Here is a 21,481-nt window from a genome sequence, read left to right on the forward strand (position 1 = left end):
CTGAGAACATGAGACAATGGTTACATTGCCTTAGGATGCCCAAATTTACCAAGATGGCTACACAGACAATTGAAAATTGCATATTGATGTTGTCCAGTCCTGTAATAGGGTGGGCTATTTAGGATGAAGGACTGGGTTTTAACAGGGGTCTCCTAGTGTACTTTCTGGGATTAAGGGCAAGATGATATGTAGTGCCAGGATATGGTAGTGCTATTTCATGTGCAGGCTAACTGCTCTAATTCCACACAATCCCATGCTGTTTATCAGGTTTGGACAAAATTCTAACTTTATAGGGAAATTTTACTGTCTAGGTGTTTGCTACTATACAGGACACTAACTGCCACTGCTCTGTGGGCAGCTTCGTTTGAACTTGCCTGATTTAAAGCAGAGGGAAAAGAGTGAATACCGAGTCCTATGCCCTCTAGCCAATAAACAACAACACTTTGAGTTCCATATAGTGATTACCATCTCAAAGAGTTCAGTTAAACACAACAAAAGCAACTCTCAAGAGCAAATTAAACAACAAACAATTACCAAACAACTAAGCCCCTGGCTAATTCAGCCTTCTGCAAGGTGATTTAGAGGCAAACATAACTATCAAAGCCAGCAAACAGAGAAACAAAATTAAATAAATGCTTTAAAAAATGGGTGTGTGCATGCCTTCCTTGAAGGTTGGGCATCGGGCTGGCAACTCGGCACCGTAAAAAAAAAAGACACTGCCAATCATTAGAGCATTGGTGATCCACTGTGGCAACCCCTAACCGGGAAAAGCCAAAAGACACTGCTTGCTTTTTGCTTTAAAAAATGCTCAAGAAAGTAGTGATCACTGTATAAAGCATGTACAAGTGCAGTCATTCAAGAAAACATTCTTATCTTAGCTTGGCTGGATCTGGATGCAGTTGAAACGCTTGAAAAGTGTTGCAAAGTTACTTCATATGCATTTACCATGTCAAACAGGAAGAAGAAACCAGTGGAACGGGAAACAATTGGTTAGATGCCATATGAAGATATTTTGGAGTCTTCCACAGGAAATCAGTATAAATGTTCACTTGAAGCTGGTCAGTAAGGGAAGGAAAAGGAAACTGTGGAAACTCTGATGCAGTCAATGTTGAAGAGTGATAGGCCAGTGAGTTCCCCTATGACAGAGCAATGGATGGCAAAGGATGAAACTGAAGAGAATGTGCCACAGGAAGATGCTGCAGAACTTTCTATAGAATGCCCGCAGGAAATGGAAAATAAAAAATGTGCCCTCAGTTTAGAAAAAAATGAGCTAAGAGAAGAGTTGCTTGAGTTAATAGAGAATGATAGACATTAAGATGAATGAAAAGAACAGACTGCAGAAAGTCAATAAAACCCAAAAAGTCAGAAGTTTGATAAAACAAATGAACACAGTAATTAGGACAGTCCATAGAGATCCATGCAATATAACAGAAGTAAATAGGATATATTACTGTGCAGCTAAATTAATAACTGATGAAGTTCTACCACAAGTACACATGATAGTGAGGGAAAGGAAGGGGAAAATTCGAATACCATCATGGAGATATCGGATAGAGAAAACTATAAAGCAATTAAGACAAGAAGTGTCACTGTCAGAAGAATATAGAGGAAGGAACAGATCAACAGAAATACTAAGAAAGACATAATAAAAGAAATGTGCAGTATTAGAACAGAGCAGGATCTATCATGCATTATCGCAAATAAGCAAAAAATCTCAGCCCAGACAGAAAAACTTAAGAAGATACATAGATAAATATAAAGGAAAAGTACAAAATAAGCAATTTACTGATGACCCAAAAAAGTTCTATAGAGTTGGGAAATAATGTAAAAGGAATTGAAAGACCACTATAAAAAAGAAGAAATAGATACATTTTGGAGAAGTATTTATGAAGACCCTGTGGAACATAACAGAGATGCTAAATGGCTAGAAGAAGCAAAGGAAAGAATAAGAAGTTTAAAGGTACAGGATATGAAATGGGATGAAATAACAGCCAGAGAGATTGATACAAAGTTAATAAAAGCCACCAATTGGAAAACCCCAGGCCCAGATGCAGCACTTAACTTCTGGTTAAAAGTATTAACATCTTTGCACGAAGATTTAGCTATGAGTAAAAACTATTTATATGCGCACCCCAGATACCAACCTGGCTAACAACAAGAAAAATAATACTCCTAATTAAGAGTGACCCTGCAAGCTACCCTAAAAATTATAGATCAATAACTTGCCTTCCAATGATGTAGAAAATATACATGGGAATTGATGCTGACAGAGTTTATATTCATTTAGAAGAAAACTCAATTATAGCAGAAGAACAAAATAACAGAAGAAAGTTATATGGAGCAAAGGATCATTTGTCGTTAAATAATGTCATAGTGCAGAACTGTAAAAAAGGATGGCATGGATTGACTATAAAAATGCATTTGATAGTATCCCACATTCATGGATAAAAGTGTGCTTAAAAATGTATAAAATACACCCTACACTGATCGACTACATTACAGTGACCATGAAACAGTGGCAGACCACTTTGCAATTAAGCCATGATAAAGGGCAAATTATTATTCCGGGGATGAAAATTCAAAGAAGGATATTCCAGGGTGACTGTCTGTCACCACTGCTATTCTGCCGTGCCCTTAATCCATTAGGTTGTCTACTTAACAGCTTCGGCCATGGCTATAAATTGGCCCCTAGAAAACAACAAAGTGTAAAGACTTCTCATCTTCTCTTTGTCAATGATTTAAAACTGTATAGCTCATCAGATGAGGAACTGAAAGCACAACTGCAAGTTGTCAAAACTTTTTCAGATGATATAAGAATGTCGTTTGGTCTTGATAAATGTGTGAAAGCGACCTTTACAGCAGGAAAACTGCAGCACCAAGAAAACAGTTTGGGATAAGAATATAATATAAAAGATCTTGAGCAAGAGGGAGTGTATAAATATTTGAGAATTGATGAAATATCAACAATAAAACATGAACAAATGTGAATAAAACTTAGTAAGGAATACTTTAGAAGACTTAAATTAATCCTGAAAACAGCATTGACATCTAGGAACAAACCAATTTGAGGACTTTCTTTTATCCCTGCTCAAAAGCCAGATGTTAGTGAAATGATAGTGGAAGTAAAAATGTATGTATACAATGTTATGTTAAAAGTTATGTTTAATGGCAATGACAGTAATAATGTAAGTTTTAAGAGACGAAGATTATATCAACCATCAGTGCATCCTACGTTAGAAGTGTTTTGTAAAAAATGTGAGATGCATTTGTATAATGCTACTTATTTAGAAAAAATGTAACAAGGGTTTTTGCAATCTAAGTAAATCTGAAACAAGAGCGCTGAATACACTAAGCAATGATTTAGAGTTGGTTATCAAGCCAGCAGATAAGGGTGAGATAATAGTTTTAATGGATCTGAAATTTTATGTCTTGTACATTATACATATTTCTACTGATGATCCGATTAGGAACTTGATGGGTGATCAACCTGAGTTTATTTTTAGGAAGAAATAGTCCTTAAAGAGACAATTATGCTACAGGAATAATAGACAGGATACTTCCATACGTGAAGTAGGTAAAGGAATGTTATTGTCCCTACATAGAAGAGACAAATAGTTTCATACATCTCCACATAGGACAGGAATATTTTTTGGAAACCAGAGCTAGTTGTGACACAAGAGATGTTATTTATTTAGTAGTCTGTGGGCCCTGCTTAAGTTTCTTTGTTGTGCAGACTAACCGCTCCATAAAAGAACACCTGACACCTGTCAGGTGCCAGGATCCGCCACATAATGCACGCACTCAGGTCACTCCACAACAAGTACAAATATGACTCTGGCATTGTCCATGTTGGTGTAAATGACCTGAGACATACCTCCCTGGACTACATGAAAAGAGACATGGAGGAGCTCTCCAATCTTGTAGCCCAGGCCGGTATGACCCTAGCCCTGAGTTGCATCCTGCCATCATCCAGAATGACACCACAGTACAAGGACAAAATGATTGACTTTAACAATTGGCTAAGCTTCTGGTGTCATTCTAAGGGAATCCAGTATCTGTCTGCCTGGGATGACATGATCGACAGACCACGCTGCTTTGCCAGAGATGGCCTGCACCTGTCGCCCTTGGGATTGCGTATACTGGCAAAGGCTCTTGCCACCCCTATAGTGCTTTTTTTAGGCAAGGTTCAAATGACAAATTCACCCCCATAACAGGTACAAGCAAGCAAAATCTGAGGGTAATGCTACTCAATGCTAGAAGTCTAAACCTCAAAATGCACTCACTCGAGGGACTCCTTAAAATGGAGAACATTGACATCTGTGCAGTGACAAAGACCTGGTTCAAAGCTCCAGAGAGCACCCCTGCATTACCAGGCTATAATTCATACCACACTTTTCGGCCACCAAACCCGGACCGAAACACTAAAGGTGGAGGCGTGTCCATATTCATTAAGGATATCCACACCTCCAAGCTAGTTGCTCAGCATAATGCATCCGAGATTATCCAAGTTCAACTAACTCTGGGCAAAACCTCAGTCCAGATTGTAGCTTGCTAAAGACCCCCCACCATGCACCAGGATTCTCACTCCTCTTTTCTTGATACACTGGAAAATATTAAGGTACAACCCAACACTCTAATAATGGGTGATATCAAATACCCTACCATTAACTGGAAAATCTACTCATGTACCAACTCTTTTGCTCAACGTTTTCTGGAAATCATCAATTCCAATGCTTTGGATCAATTTATCCACACCCCCACCAGGGGCAGCAATATCCTAGACCTGATCATCACCAACATGGGTGACCGGTGTTCCACACCAGAGGCCAGCTCCTCGTTGGTCAGATCCAACCACAAGCTAATCACTCTAGACATCCACATCCCGCTTCCACCCCCCCATTAGGAAAACAACCATAAAAAATTTCTACAAAGCCAACTTCACACTTCTTAAGACAGAAGTGGAAAACTTCACAACACCCATGCAGATGGACAATAGAGGTACGACTGCTGAATCCTACACAAATGCACTTTATAAGCACTTACATGAGTGCATGGATCGTTATATCCCTAACAGAACCAAGATGCTATCCTCCAAAAAAATGAAGCCAATCTGGTGGTCTTCTGCCATAAACAAACTCTACAACAAAAGAAAGAAACTGTTGCAAAAAAGAGTAAAATCCCACAAATGGAGGAACTCCCTGGTCAGCCTCCGTAAGAAGCTGAGATCCCTCACAAAATCCTCCAAAGCTTGTTATGAAAACAAAATTGCCACTGATTCTAAAGACAATCACAAAGCATTCTATAGCTATGTCAAAAATCTCAATGGCAACATTCAGATCTGCTCTGAGTTACAGCACAATGACACTAAATATACAGAACCAACTGATATTGCCAACATCCGGGCAGATAGGTTCAGTGCTAACTTTACCCCCCTCTCACCCCCTAAAGGGCCCATCTTTATACCGGAAGAATGCAAAGTTCCTGTAATCACGGCTGCACAGGTAAAAACTTCACTCTCCAAAGGCAAGAACACAACATCCATGGGACCTGATAACATCCCAGGCTGCCTTCTACATGAACTACAGAATGAACTGGCACCCCACCTAAGTACCATGTTCAGTCTTAGACTCACCTCAGGCTTTGTGCCCATTGAATGGCACACCATGACAGTTATCCCACTCCACAAAGGGGGGGCCACAACAGACCCTGGGAACTACCGCCCCATTAGCCTGACGAGCCTCATCTGCAAGGCCATGGAACGTATCATCATGGAACTCATAAACAAAGACATTGGAGATCTCCAAATTCTGGACCCCACACACTTTGGCATTGTAAAAGGCAGATCATGTCTCCTAAACCTGATAGACTTCTTTGAAGTAGTCAACAAAGCCATAGATGAGGGTAAGGTGGTTCACACAGCCTATCTAGATCTCGCCAAAGCGATCAACACCATCCCCCACTCTGGAATTATAGATAAACTCACTAAACTAGGTATAAATCCCTATGTCACAAGATGGGTTGCCAAGTGGCTTACTGACAGAACCCACACCGTGAAACTAGCAGACTCCAAATCAGACTTCAGACCAGTGACAAGTAGGTCCTGGGTGTTCTCCTGTTTGGTATCTACTTCTCTGAAGTACAGGCTAACACAGAAGGTCTTTGGCTAACTAAATTCACAGATGACTGCAAACTAGGAGCCATAATTGAAACTCCTAACGATGTGGACATCCTACAAAAGGGCCTCACTGAGACAGATGCCTGGTGTCAAAGACATGGTCTCAAGCTCAATGCCAAAAAGTGCATTGTCATCGCCTTTGGTAAAAACTCTGTACCCATGAACTACCACATAGGTGGTAGTCTACTTAACACTGAAAGTGTGATAAGAGACCTTGGGACACAGATGGACAGTAGTCTCTCCTTTGATAATCACATCACCACAGTAGTCAGGAAATCCTTCTACGTGGCACACCTCACCACAAAAGGTTTCTCATCCAGAAAAAAAGAGGTCATTGTTCCCCTCTACTCATCACTCATTAGACCCATTATAGAGTACAATACCCCTTTTGGTATGTACCTCACAAGACATCTACAACAACTGGAAAGGCCACAAAAATACCTCACAAAGAGGATTACTGGCCTCAAACAGATGCCTTACGCAGACCGTCTAAAAAAACTCCAGCTTTACTCCGTCGCATATCATCTACTCAGAGGCGATCTCTGCCTAACATACAAAGCTATGTCAAACCCAGAGCTGTTGGACATGCTACACTTAAAGGAGTCCCAATCCCTCTGAGCTACATGCTCTAGGGATCTAAACCTTGTCACCACATTAAACAGAACATGCTGGAGGGATAGATTCCTGTCCCAGAGACTTCCCATACTCTGGAACAGACTACCTATCTTTGTCAAACAGAGCTCCTCAGTAACACTGTTCAAGAAAAATCTTGATGACTGGATGAGTAATAGGAAATTCACCCCGGGGATCACTTCTGTGGTTCTGCTTGACAGGGGCACAGGAAAATACTTTTCTTGGGTGGCGAAAGCCAGGGTACCTTTTTGGCTAGGCTTGTATAGGCCCTAGGGTCAGTAGCCTAGTACCTACCTATGAACCTATGAACCTATTATGGAACATCTATACAGCACAAGGGTTAGAGATTTTAAGAGTGCCATAGCTAAATATACTATAGAGTCTGGAGTGGAACATGTCCTTAGTTTTAGGGTCTTAGAGAAATAAGAGTGAATGAAAGGGGAGGTGAGTTGAGGAATTTTACAGAACAAAGTGAATTATCTTGGATTATTAGGCTACAGGCAGATAGGTTCCCTAGCATTAATGACAGGGCTTCTTTAAGACCAGTATTGAAGGGAAAGATCCTTCCTAAAAATGTTAAATGATTTTTAAATGTTTCAAAATGTGATTGCTGCTGTTTTGATTACTATGTGATTGTGTTCTAGATAAAAATCAGCTGTTGTCAGTCTGTTTTATCATCTGATGAAGCACGCCTGTAGTGTAAAACCACCTACCGATTTTAAACCTGCATTAAAACGTTTATTTTCCTGAACTTTGCTGCATTGTTGCTGTGTGTCCATACCTCCGTTTGTTTTTTATCTTGCATTCTGTAATTAAGCTACATAACTTAGATTTCCAATATCCTGGGTTGAAAGTCTAGCTGACATGTCAGGAATGGGGTATATCTGTACAGGAGAAGTGTGATAGGAATGCGTGCTGACCTTTTAAGAGGCTGGGTAATGCTGATATGACGAACGGTGTTCCAAGTGGAGAAGGATGTGAAAGGATAGCTACAGAAGTGTTACATGGAAGGATATGTAGAGGATATGTGTAGAACTATTATGTAGAAGGATGTGCAGAGGATATGTGTAGAACTGTTACATGGAAAAATAGGCAGAGGACATGTGCAGAACTGTTATGTGGAAAGATATGCACAGAATATGTGCATAAGTGTTAAGTGGAAGTATATGCACAGGATATCTGCAGAAGTGGTAAGTGGAAGGATGTGCAGTGTTAAGTGGAAGGATATGCATAGGATGTCTGCAGAAGGGTTAAGTGGAAGGATATGCATAGGATATCTACAGAAGTGTTAAGTGTATAGATATACATAGGATATGTGCGCAACACTTATGTAAAATGATATGCACAGGATATGTGTAGAAAAGTTTTGTGGAAGGATATGTGTAAAACTGTGACATGGAAGGGTATAATGAAGATAAATGTAAAACTGTTCAGTGGAAGGATATGCCGAGGATATGTGTGGAACAGTTAAATGGAAGGATATGCAGGGGATATGTGTAGAATTGTTAAGTGAAAGGATATTCAGAGGATATGTATAGAAGTCACAAAAGGCAGGAAACAACTGTAAAATCCAAAAATCCACTTTAATATGCACAGGTATAAGTGCTTTCATCCTAAAAGTGCTTAAACAGGAACTTCATTATTCAAGACTGATGCAAGAAGTTCTGTAGGAGAGTATCTGGCTATGCCTGCCATGACAGTACTATTGCCCACAAGAATAACTTGACCAAGTACACAAGGGCAAGGTACAAGTATATATCCAACGCACATATATGCATGCGTATATATATGTTAAGTACAACACTTATATTGTTAAGTGGGTCTATATTATAACAACGAACGATGGAATGATTCAACGTTGTTATATCGAACTTCAAATTCACAAAACATCGAACAACCAGAACAGTGATTTTTTTTCCCATGGAAAAAAAATCGCTCTTCCCCAAAAAAAAAAAAAAAAAAAATAAGACATTACAACATTGCATAAAGTGGGGGGCTTTGCCACCCACGCCCCTACTACTTAAATATACCAACTCCGAGATCGCACTACAGTGCTGAAAATGGCAAAATGACTCAAGCGGCCAAGCGACTTCTTTCCCAGGGAAAGAATTCGCTTATATGCAGCTTCGTCATTTTGCCTTTTTGACATTTCAAGTTCGACCAAAACGCATTCGACGAAATGCATCTTTGGTCATTTGATAGGAACCCTTGTTAAGTACATATATAGACATTTAAGGTAAGAACAAGACACACACACACACATATATATATATATATATATATGTGTGTGTGTGTGTGTGTGCGTGTGTGTGTGTGTGTGTGTGTGTGTGTGTGTGTGTGTGTGTGTGTGTATATATATATATATATATATATATATATATATATATATACTTTTTGCGAGTGAGTAAGGTAAGTGCAACATATATATATATAGATATATATATATATATATATATATATATATATATATATATATATATATATATATATATATATAAAGAGAGAAAGAGAGCGAGTATTGAATATAACCAGTCAACCAGCTTATTTATGTTAGGAGTGAGGAAATCAATATACACTGAGAGAATCCACACAGATAGGACAGTACATAAAACTGCACACAAGCATTGAACGCAAGATGGTTTTAAGCCCCCAGATGCTTCAGTTCTGAGTAAATCATCATACCACAGCACTCAACCTTCCATCTCCAAAATGAGGAGCACTAGCCCTCATAATTTGGAACAAATGTGGAACACATACTGATGGTTTACTAACAAATTTTGCTAAGAAGGTCATACGATTGACAAAATATGCTGGTTTTACTTATAAAAAAATTTTTAAGGAATTAATATTATTTATTTTTATTTATCATGGATATCTGTTAAAAAATTCCTAACACTGAATGTGTGACAGACCCTTTCAATTTAGAACTTCGAGGAACATGAACTTTTTAAAACCCCAAATTAGGTGTGTTCCTCAGATTAAGGTGCACTTGACAGGTATGCATCACACTACTGAGCCATTATGACACCTTTAGTGTAACTTATGTAGTTGTTTTAGCTCTTTCCCTACAATGGAGCTCTGCAAGTTTGCAGTGTAGCTTCAATGGGCGGAGCCTAAACCTTTTGTTACAATCAAATTATGTCCGCACATTTCAAACACATATTCGTGTCTCTGGAAATATAGGTTACTAAAGAAATGCAAATGGCAAAGTCATCGGCACAAGCTATTTTTGTTGCAGTACTATTTTTTTTAGGTTCCAGGTCTTAAAATGGATTTTATAAGTCACAGTAAACACGGTAACTACTATAGTTGTAATATTTTGTCAACAAAATACAGTATCTCATCAACCACGCCAGTTACACACATACTGTCAGCATTATTTTGTTCATGCAATTGAGAGCTTTCATATGAGGCTAAGCTTGTCCATCTGTGCTACTTGGTTGTTGAGAACCAAGAAAAATCTGACTAGGTGAAAGCCATTTTCAGTGGAGTCCTGGGGAAGAAAGCTCCACATTTAATTTACACATGATGTACATTTATAATTGCTGTGTCAAAACATCTATATGTGAGCTTATTTAAAAATATTTCAAAATCATGTAAATATTTCTTATATGAAAATAGGATTTTAACAGGTTCCAGTGTGTAGCCTGCGAGACATTTTCCCATTGAGCTACATCACTAAAACAAGAAGGCTGCAGCACCACTTCACTGTAGAGAAAACCTGCTTAAAAGCAGAATTGCTGCAGCTGTATGCTAGGACTGGAAACATGAAACATAATGATGATCCCTTAGGACAGCTACTGTAACTAAGGCTGTTCTTATTTCAGTATGTTTCCCAACTGCCTTTACAATTCCTTTGTGCAATTTTAACAAAAGAATTTCAAAGGCAGTGGGGAATGTATTGAAGTAAGAACAGCCTTAGTTATGGTAGCTGTCCTAAGGGTTTGCCGCAATGTTCCATGTTACTAGCCCTAGAGCACAGCTGCAGCGATTGTGCATTTCAGCCAGATCTCTCTTAACAAAGGAATTCTAAAGGCAGTGGGGAAACATATTGAAATAAGATTAACCTTAGTTATGGTAGTTGTCCTAAAGAATTGCAGTGATGTTCCATTTTTCTAGACCTAGCACACAGCTGCAGCGATTCTGATTTTCAGCCGGATCTCTCTACAGCGAAGTGGTGCTGCAGCCTTCTGTAGCTCGCAAAGAAATCTCTCATGGGCTACATTTCAGAACCCCATTTTAACATAAAAAAGAGAGAAATGAAGATAAATTGTCCAATTACTGAATAGAGAAATTATGGAAATGAATATGAAGATAAATGGACAGAGCCTACACCCTTCTAAGCTGGGAATTGCCGGTAAAGGCTTATTGTGCCTGTTAGTCTACGTGTCTTTATTCTGGTGTAAGCATTTGGGTTCCAAACCAGTTACTTTACTTCTGGAGAATTTGTGGTCTAAACTCTTGTGGCAGCAGAGGATAACCTACACTCTTCTAGCTGGAAATTGCTGGTTGAAGGCATATTGTGTCTGTTACTCTGAAGTGTCTTAGTTCTGGTTTAAGCACTTGTGCACCAAAACCAGTTGTTTCACATTAGGAGTGTTTGTGGTCTATAGACTCTTGTGGCAGAAGAGTGTGGCCTACACCCTTCTATGCTGGGAAATGCTGTTGAATTGCTGCTTCCAACTTACTATAAGTGACTGTTTTTGCTCTAATAATGCTCTTTTAATTTGTATTTGCATTCCACTCTGAATTGTCTGAACTATTTTTGTCACATTTTACTGTACACTGTACTAATTCAGCTGTAGCACTGCCAACTTCCAGGTTTGCTATTGTTGGGTCTGTTTTGAAACTTCTGAACATCAATTTCAAGCCACCTTTGTTAAATTTCAAGCCAACTTTGTTAGTGAAGGCCCTTCTGCATCACTGTGTGAGGAAAGTGATGTCTGGGTCCCATCTAATTGAGGGTGATTGGATTGGGGTAGAGCCAAGGGAGAGTGTTCTTATTGGCTGGTTTGAGCTAAAAAGGGGATTTTTCTTGTTTTATTTAAGCCTTGCGTTTGCATGTAGTGCTCCATCATGTACTGCCATACAACAGTGGTTACCATTGGTGGTTATCGACGCAGATGTTTTGTTTGCTAAATTTTTCCTTACCACTTTGCTTGTGGTACTCCAGAAGTCTCTTGCAACCTTGCTCTACTGTCAGGTGGAACACTAAGCCTAGCCTCAGAGGTACTAACACACCTCTCACCCACTAGCCCCTCCTAAGTATGACCTCTTTTCTTGATAATATATATTTACCTATCACTATAGAGGGACAATTTCCTACAGTTTCTTCAGCCAGCATTGTTGAAATGGGCATCCTGAGGCAGTGTAACAACTCCCTCATGTTCACCAACAACCATTTACTCCTAGTCCACACACACACAATGTGTGAGAGATAACTATATTAAGAACCTTGAATCCATGCTCTCTCACATGTCATTCAGTACATATGACAATGAGCAAGTTGCCAGCATGCACACCTCACTTCCTACTCCACCCAAACTCACATCAACATACCTACATATGCAAAGGTCCTCATCAGAATCATGCCTAAACACCAGAGACCTCACAAACACAAGCACACTACTCATAATACTTCAGCTGTAGAACACAATGCATATAATAGCTCATGCACTAGTGTCTCACTGGTCAAACCTTTAAGGCAAAACACAGAATCAAACAAATTAATCATAGGTGATACCATCATGAGACACACTGATGTCCCTCTCACCAGGCTGGGTAAGGAAAGGGTCACAGTCAGCTGTCTGTCAGGTGACAGGATAAGTCATGTCACACGTGAACTCAAGTCTCTCAACAACAGGTACTGTTATGACTCTGTCATAGTCCATGTTGGTGTGAACGATTTCAGATGTATCTCTCCAGACTATATGAAGAGACACCTATCAGCCTTAAGCAGCATTTTACTTTCACCTAGAATGATGCCTCAGTTCAAACAGAAAATTATTAACTTCAGTAACTGGTTTAGCTTCTGGTATCATTCTATGTGGATCCACTATCTTCATCCTGGGATGACATGATTGACAGACCTCAATGCTCTGCCAGAGATTGTCTTCATCTGTTACCCTTGAGATTTTGGCTAAGGCAAAGGCTCTTGCCACCCCCATAGTGCCTTTTTTAGGAAGTATCTCAAGGACAAAATTCCCAGCATAAAAACTCCATCTAAAAACAACCTCAAGGTTATGCTGCTAAATTCTAGGAGTCTTAGCATGAAGCTGCACTCTCTGGAAGCTGTCCTCACCTTGGAAGACACAGACATTTGGGCAATCATGGAGACCTGGTTCAAGGCTGTGGAGAGCACACCAACCATACTGGGTTCCACCTCCTTCCACACATTCAGACCTCAAACTGAAGGCATGAAAACTAAAGAAGGAGGTGGATCACTATTCATTAAAGATAAAGACACCTCCAGATTGGTGAAACAGTATAATTCCCTGGAGACACTTCAAGTGCAATTAACTGATGGTAAGACACCTATTCAAGTCATTGCCAGCTACAGGGCCCCCTCCATGAATCAGGACACCCACTCTGCCTATTTTGATCTAATCGAGTCTTCAAGGTACATCCAAACACCATGGTTTAGGATTACTTTAACTACCACCTGTGTCCCTCTTGGACAGGGGTAATAGGTGCTGATCATGGAAATAAGTGTGAGAACTTGGCTAGACTTGTAAGGGCTCTAGAGCCATTAGCCTTGTAACTTCCTATGATCTTATGATCCTATGAGATAGAATTTTAGTTATTGGTGGAGTGTGAGAGAAGGAAGAAAACTAAGAGCTTAGGAAGTAAGCATATGCAGAGGTGCATAAAGACTAGGTAGCAAAGAGGCTGCAAGAGGTGGAGAAAATTAATCTGAGTAAAGCTCACTTAAGAAAGTTTTGAAACTATATAAGTTTTCTATCTGTTTTAACTGTGTGGGAATTTCATTCTGGAGTTTTGATGCATAATGCGAACATAGAGAGTCTCCAGCAGTGCTTAATGTGTTATTAATGCATAGTAAGAGTTTATTACTAAAGTAAAGGTCTCAAGTGGGTAAACAGTAGAGTAGAGTATTTTGTAATGTTGTTGATTTGTCTGGAGTGAGAAATAGGTTATGTGAAATGATTATTTGTGAGTATGTCAACTGGTTTGGATGTTTATTCCAGTTTAATTATTTTAATGCAAGGCAGTTGTGTGTTTTATAAGGTTGGCTGGTTGCAAATGCAACTATTTTGTAGTAGCAGGAGGCTAGTTTAGTTTTATACATAGTGTTGATATTTGTAAGAAACGGGGAAGCATATAACAGAGAAGGTACAGTATGCTGCTGCTAAGGTAATCCCTGCTTATCTGCAGGCAATACTGGGGCAGGCAGCAAAGAATAAGTAAAAACAAGCTGTTAAACAATCCACTTTATCACTAAGCACTTTTGCCCCTTACTAAAATTAGATATGGGACTTTATCAGAGTAAAACTGAATAACGAGGTAGGATGGCTATTTAAAGTTAAAAGCACATGTAATGACGATTAAGCAAGTCACATTACAATGCCTTTGAATAATTAATGAAAGCAATTAGCATATTAACTGTTGCTAAGATATGTAGTGTTAAAAACACAATTAAAATAATAATAATAATAATCAAAATAAAACTTTAAAATACTGAAACACCTAAGAAATCTATGTCTCAAATATTAAAAAATCTTATTTTTAAAACACTTTTTAATAAATATTATCATTCAACCCTGGTGGGTGGCTGGCATTTAACCTAATTTGCCAGCATAACTCTTTGTATTCTAGGAGATTTTTAGTGTCACCTCTAAGTTTTGGAATTACTCTGTGTATAATGGTTAAAATAAATGTATTAAAACTGTCACAAACCACTGAATGTCTTTATAAAGCATTAGTTGTTTTCCTATTTTAATGCCTCTTATCTGTTTATAAATTCTGTATTTTAATTTTCCTCAATTTGACTTTTTCTTCCTGCACTCTTTCCATTATATCCACACATGAAGCTGCCCCTCTGCTGTCTGATTCACTCTGCACCATTAAGTCCTGCAATAAAGCATCCTGCAGCCCTCCTTACTGGAGGGTTGCAATAATACATTCACTCTGACTCTTACTTTCATCTTCAAACAGTATCTTTTGAAAAACTGTTTCAGAATCTGTAAAGGTTGAACCAGCTTCACTCATTCCCTCTCCCTCATCTCCTTCCTCAGTAAAAAGTATTCCTGAAGGCTTGATTGCCTTTAAAATATCTACATCAGGTACTCCTTCTGCTAATGAAGGCTTGACTACCTTCTTACAGACATTGCTCTCCCCATCTTCCATCTCACATTTCTCCGTAGTTGAAAAATTATGCTGCAAGGGCAACAAGTTCTTATCACCACCATCTCCTCAATCTTACTCCATGTAGAACAGAAGCAGGAAGTCAAACACTGAATTTTGTCCCCCACTTGTGAAAAAATTTGGGGTTCTTTATATACAAAAATAACTCTTATTTACAGCATATTTCATATTTACAAATATGCATATATGTACAATGATATAAATATCCAAATCTATTTAGACATGTCCAGAATTTCCTTTACAATCATTCTAAATTTTCATCCCTAGTAGAACCCCCACTCATTTTTCCATAACCACCATATGATTTATTAATATTGTTGCTAAAATCCCTTTACCATTGAATATAATTGTATTCATTCTTTCATTCCACATGACCCATATAATACAGAAAAACTTTTTATCTATTCTTTTAACATATACTTTACTTCTATTCTTATAATATCCATATTTAATCATATCCATGTTTATTTTAGCCACTTCTTTTACATCTTCAGAAGTCTTTTTTCATAGTTTTCCCATAACTCTTTCACTCTTTTACATTTCGAAAATATATATTCCTTAATTTTTTCTTCGTGACAATGTAAACTTATTCTATTGCTTTTCTTTTTATATGACATATTTTCTTTTTCTCATCTGTTAGATTTTCCAGTGGTTTCACATATTAATGTTTATCAGTGCATTCTTATGCCATACTTTTCTGTCTTTTCTATATCACAGATTTTTATTTTCCTCAAAAATATTGTTTCTTGGTAACACTTTATTTCTTCATTTATACACTATTTTAATATTTTACTCTTTCTCACCATAACCCAAAATTTATCATAATTATATTTTTATAGTTTTACTACCAATCTCTCATCTTTTTCATGCATCCACTTTAACACTTTGTACAAATTTAATAAAGCAGCTTGTACTACTGGGTTAGTTAAACTAACCCTCCTTCTTTATTTCTCTTTTTACTGGGATTAATCTAGAACCCCATATAAATGAAAAAAATATATCTGCAACAATTCCTTTTCAAATAATGTTGGCAACATAAATACACTTGCTATATGTGCTCTTTTCCCATCACTGCTGAATTTATCAAATAAGCTGTTTCTCTGAGTGGTGATTTATATGTTCTCCAGAAAAGATATGGCTGCTTTAGTTCTTCTATGATTTTTCCATTAAATTCTACTTAAATTGTTATTCCCAAATGTTATAGCTAATACAGAAATTTCATTCATAGTAAAATATACACTGCCAGTCTTTACTACATCACCTAAACCTTTACTTTTCTCTTTATTTAAAGCCATCCCTACCATCTCTAGACACTCATTTGTGTAACGTATTACTTCTTTTATCCAAATTTTGTTTTTTGCAATTATTATAATGTTATATGCATATGTTAACAGAACTGTAACTCTTAACCCTTCAGGTGTTATATACCACGCCTCCTTCATTTTGAAATTTATTTCACATATTATCAATATCTTATACCACTCTTAATATGTACCTCTTAGCTTAACCAGGTATTTACAAGTATTTTTTACTTAATTAACTTTCTCATTTATGTTATATTCTTTCATTATTACCCATATGATTGTATGTCCAATTGTATCAAATGCCTTATTAAGGTCTCCTGTCATGATTTTCATTAACTATCATTAATAATTCTTTACAAACCTTCCCCATTATAATATATATGCTATCTTCCATATTTTCCATTTTAGTTTCAAATCTATTTTGTATTATTTTCATAAACATCTTATATTCAATATTATTAAATACTATTGGTCTCCATTTATTTAAATTCTCTGTCTTCTTCTTTCATATGAATTTAAGTATTCCACTACATAATTATACATAAAACCTTCATTTAACTATTCATTCAAAATCTTAAAAAAAACATTTTTTTGCCAGTCCAATAAATTTGGGGTGGGGAGTGAGGGGCAAAGCTTCTGCATTAAAGGGTGTGGGGGTGCAGGCCCCCCACATAAGGAGGGTCCGTTGTTCAATGGATCTTCCCCTAATAATTATATATACTAACTCCGAGCTCGCACTACAGTGAGGAAAGGGCAGATTTCATTTTCACTACATTACCGTTAAGTATGTAGTTCAAGCAGTTTCCTGTATGTGATAATTTGAGTATATTTCATATGATCATATGGCCTTTTGCTGAATGACACATTTGCTGATATGTGTTTGTTAAATGGCCATATGGCAATGTGCCATTTGATGGCTAAACATGGACCCTTCCCCTCCACATTTATCATGCTTGGTATATGTAGATTTTTTTTTTCTCTTTCTATTTTTAACACAATATTACAATCCTAGCCACCAGTCCATAAATCCCTTTTGTCATAAACGTTTGTAATGTCCATTGCTTCTTTACAAAAAGCTTTCAAATGTATTTTCTAGATCTTTCTTTATACCTCCATTGAAAATTGGACATGAGTCTTCTTTTTGTTTCCCTGTTAAATGCATCTATCACATAATGATTCCATGGGTAACAGTCTTTCTTTTTTTTCATAATCTCCAAGAAAAAAACAGTCTCAAATATAATGACACAAAATGTCTCTTTGTTGATGAGAGTAAATGCTCTTACTTCACATGGTTCTACACCCATAGGGGCTATTAAATTATCCCACACTTCATACTTGCCCATTTATTTGTCTTTTCTACTTTGAATCTTTACCACGTACTCCCATTTTTCATTTTCTTCTGCCTTTTATTCTGCCACTCAGCTTTTGCCTTCTTTTACTTTCTCTGCATATTTTTTTCTTTTCCATCTCATCACTATACTTCAGTATTGTCTCTGCATCCTCCTTTTCTTTGAATCATTTCCTCAGAATCCTGCACACATTTTCCCGTCTCAGCATTTGTGTTCTCCTTCATTACTTTCACTACTCCATCATCTCCTTCTTTCTCCATGTACCTCCATGTTTCTTCAGACTGTCTTTGTGCCTGTAACAGACACAGGAAATGCTCCTCCAAACTGGGTCCCACTCACTACAAAAGAGTAGGGGAAATTACTTGATGCCCTGGCCAAACTTCCCCTTATACCATAAATACCACCTACTAGCCTAGTGGGACTAATCCAGTCAAGAAAGGAAAAATAAATAAATAAACTTAATATTACCCATCCACCAAATCAAGCAAGGCTGTGCATCATAACCTTGGCATTAATGTATATCTGTCTATACAATCATCAAGATTAGCCTTAAGGCCAAATAAAGTAGTACTTTACTTGACTATTAGTGATAACTTATTCCAGAGACTAGCAATACATTTATTTTGGAACTATTCCTCCTTTGAATCTTGTTTTTGTTGTTGTATATTTAGGTCCCTAGTACAGGTGTTTGCAGAGCCACTGATTTTATGGAGAAATAGGAGGTCAAATTGGATTGGGTCTTTCATGGCTCAGAAAGTGAAACATGGGTCACCTTGGAGCATCTGGAGAGCTACTGAATATAAGGACAGTTGTGTTAATCTGTTGTGATAGCTGAAGGATTTAAAGCCTTTATTTTTTTTTGTTTGGTTAAGAATTTCCTGGGGCCTCACCAGTTAAGTGCTATGCTTGGATTTGTGCATACAGAAGGGTGCATTGCATTAAATGATGGGTCACATAAGGGAAGAGTACATCACTGATATTCTGTTTTTTTTTTTGGGGGGGGGGGTCTTGAGGCTATTCTCTTTGTAGCTTCCCAAGGCAAATAGAACAAATTCCTGATTATAGTGGAAACTTGATCGAATGATACAGAGTTGCCAACATATTGAAGAGGAGCTTTTTTGCTGAATATGTATGTATGTTTTATGTTTTTACTTTTAGTGTGAGACCATCTTCACTACACCAGATATAACCAGTGGCCAGCTTGCAGTCATCAACAAAATTGGTCAAGCACACTTCAGGATATTGGCTTGGATATCTACAAAATAAATTCCAAACAGGATAAGGGACAGTCTTGTTCCCTAGAATGCCACACTAGTTTAAATTTTATGTCCATAGAGGGTTCCAGCAACTTTCATTACTTGAGATCTGTTGTATAACAGGTTTGCAATCCAGTGGACAATTTAGGAGGGTAAATTAAGTTTGTCTAATGTCTCAGTAATACCAGCATGGGGTTAGTGTCAAAAGCCTTGTCCAGGTCAAGAGACACAGTGTACTGAGTGACCACTGTCCCCAACCTCTGTGAACATTTCAAAGAGGCTTACAATGATGAGGAGACAGACCCTGCCCAAAATCTAACTGGTGGGATCTAGATCAGTTACGTTGCCTTTGTCTGCACAAATGAGTTCTACTATGATGTGTTCCATGACTTTGCATACAAGACTGGTGAGGCTGTTAGATCTTTAATTACCTGGGTCTGTGAATGAGTCATAGTCACTGTTCTCCAGGCATCAGGGCCAAACTCTGTGGACAGAATGAGGTTGAACCGTTTATGGAGATGCTTAGATAGTGCATACTTGACACTGATAGGAATGTGATCTGGTATGTTATCTGGTCTTGTAGAAACATTATTTTAGCCTTTGAAGGGGGCCTCTAAGATTTGCTCTAATGTGATTACAGGGAATACTAAATTTTCAAAGATAATGAGTACAATGGCATGAATAGGTGGTGTAAAGTTAGTACCATATTTGCCCTATAATATATGTGTTATATTCTTTGGTTTGGAAAGTGTGATATCATTATGGATGAGTTTATTGTATCATTGGACATTATTCCTTTAATTCCTAACAAAAATAAAGAAAAACTTGTTGTTTCCTTTAGTATCCATAGTGACCTTCAGTTCATAATTTGCATTTTCTAATGGTACTCTTCAGGTCCTGGCTGGCATGTTACAGTTTGGTTTTGAGGTACGGTAATGAGGATTTTTTAGAACTTTTCTTTATTCTTTTCTTTTGTTATACAGTTTATTAACATAGGAGTTCCACCAGACACGTTTACTCCTAAACTTGCCATTGGATTCACTTCAGAAGCTCGAAATACTGAAATCTCAAATTTCAACATCTCGAGCCCAAGAAGCCGAATCCACATAATAGCGAAAGTTTAGAAGTGTGAAATTCAAAACCTCGAATACCGGAGGTTTGGAATTTCATGCTTCTAAACTTTCGCTATGGTCATGTATTTAGGTAAGTGTGTGTGTGTGTTAAGGGGTTTCGGTAGGGGCTGTGGTGTTTGTCGGTGTGTTTTGTTGCTGTGATGTGTGTGTGCAAAGAGAAAGTAGCTTGTGTGGTGGTGTTTTGTGTGTGTTTGTATGTAGTGGGACCTCAGACTGAGAATATTTAAGTAGGGGGGGGTGTGGGGGGTGCAGCACCCTCACATGGGGAGTGCATGGCGGCTTTCCCACCTGTTTTTATGTAGTAGAGTGATTGTGTGTTTGTGTGGTGGATGGTGTGTGTGTGTATGTAGTAAAACTGCGAAATTCAAAATCTCTGGTATTCGTGGTTTTGAATTTCACAGTTTTTAGTTTTCGTTGTTTTGTGGATTCAACTTCTTGGGCTTGAGATACTGAATTTCGAGATTTCAGTATTTTGAGCTTCTGAAGTGAATCCTTGCCATTAAATATAGAGCAGAGGGGTACATACTTTTTTATGAAGCTATTTAGATGCTGGTAGAAACTGGAGGTCAGTGTTGCCATTCAATGGCAGGGTAATTGAAGTCTCCTAGCATGAAGGTACATGGTTTGATATTTAACCCCTTCAATAGTATTGAGGCAATTTTCATGATCTTTGAGGGATGGGGGGCTTAGACATTGATGTGGATCTGCAGCTAACAATGAAGCAATAGTTTAATTTTGTTAAGGGTGATTTGAATCTTCAGAAGCTCTAAGTTAGGGTAGTGAGTAATTAGACACTCTTATGGGGTTTCTGACAATAACAGATACTCCACTTGGGTTACCTTAGGTATTCAAGACATGATAGGCACTAAACCCTGGTATAGAGGGGTCCATTCCTTGCCTTGAAACAATGTCTTAGTAATAAAAATATGAATGTGTTTGAGTTACAAGAGAGCCTCTCAAGTTCTGGCATCTTTCTGTTTAGATTCCTAGCATTGAGTAGTGCTACTGTGACATTGTCTGAATGTAGGCTTGCATTTGCTATGTAGGAATATTCAGTAGGGTGTTTCTGACAAAAAAGACATTGTTGTGGCAGCAATGGTTTTATCCAGTATGCAGAAGCCCTGGTATTACAGGTGTAATCCATACCTGGTAAAACAGCAAGTCTTATCTACCATCCCATTCCAGGCTGCCACATACTGGATCCCAGTAGAATGGCACCACCTGCTTATTCAGTTGCTAAAGCCAATTA

The sequence above is a fragment of the Protopterus annectens genome, chromosome 8.part0, assembly GCF_019279795.1.
Source record: "Protopterus annectens isolate FY-2018-M chromosome 8.part0, PAN1.0, whole genome shotgun sequence".
Taxonomy (NCBI): Eukaryota; Metazoa; Chordata; order Ceratodontiformes; family Protopteridae; genus Protopterus; species Protopterus annectens.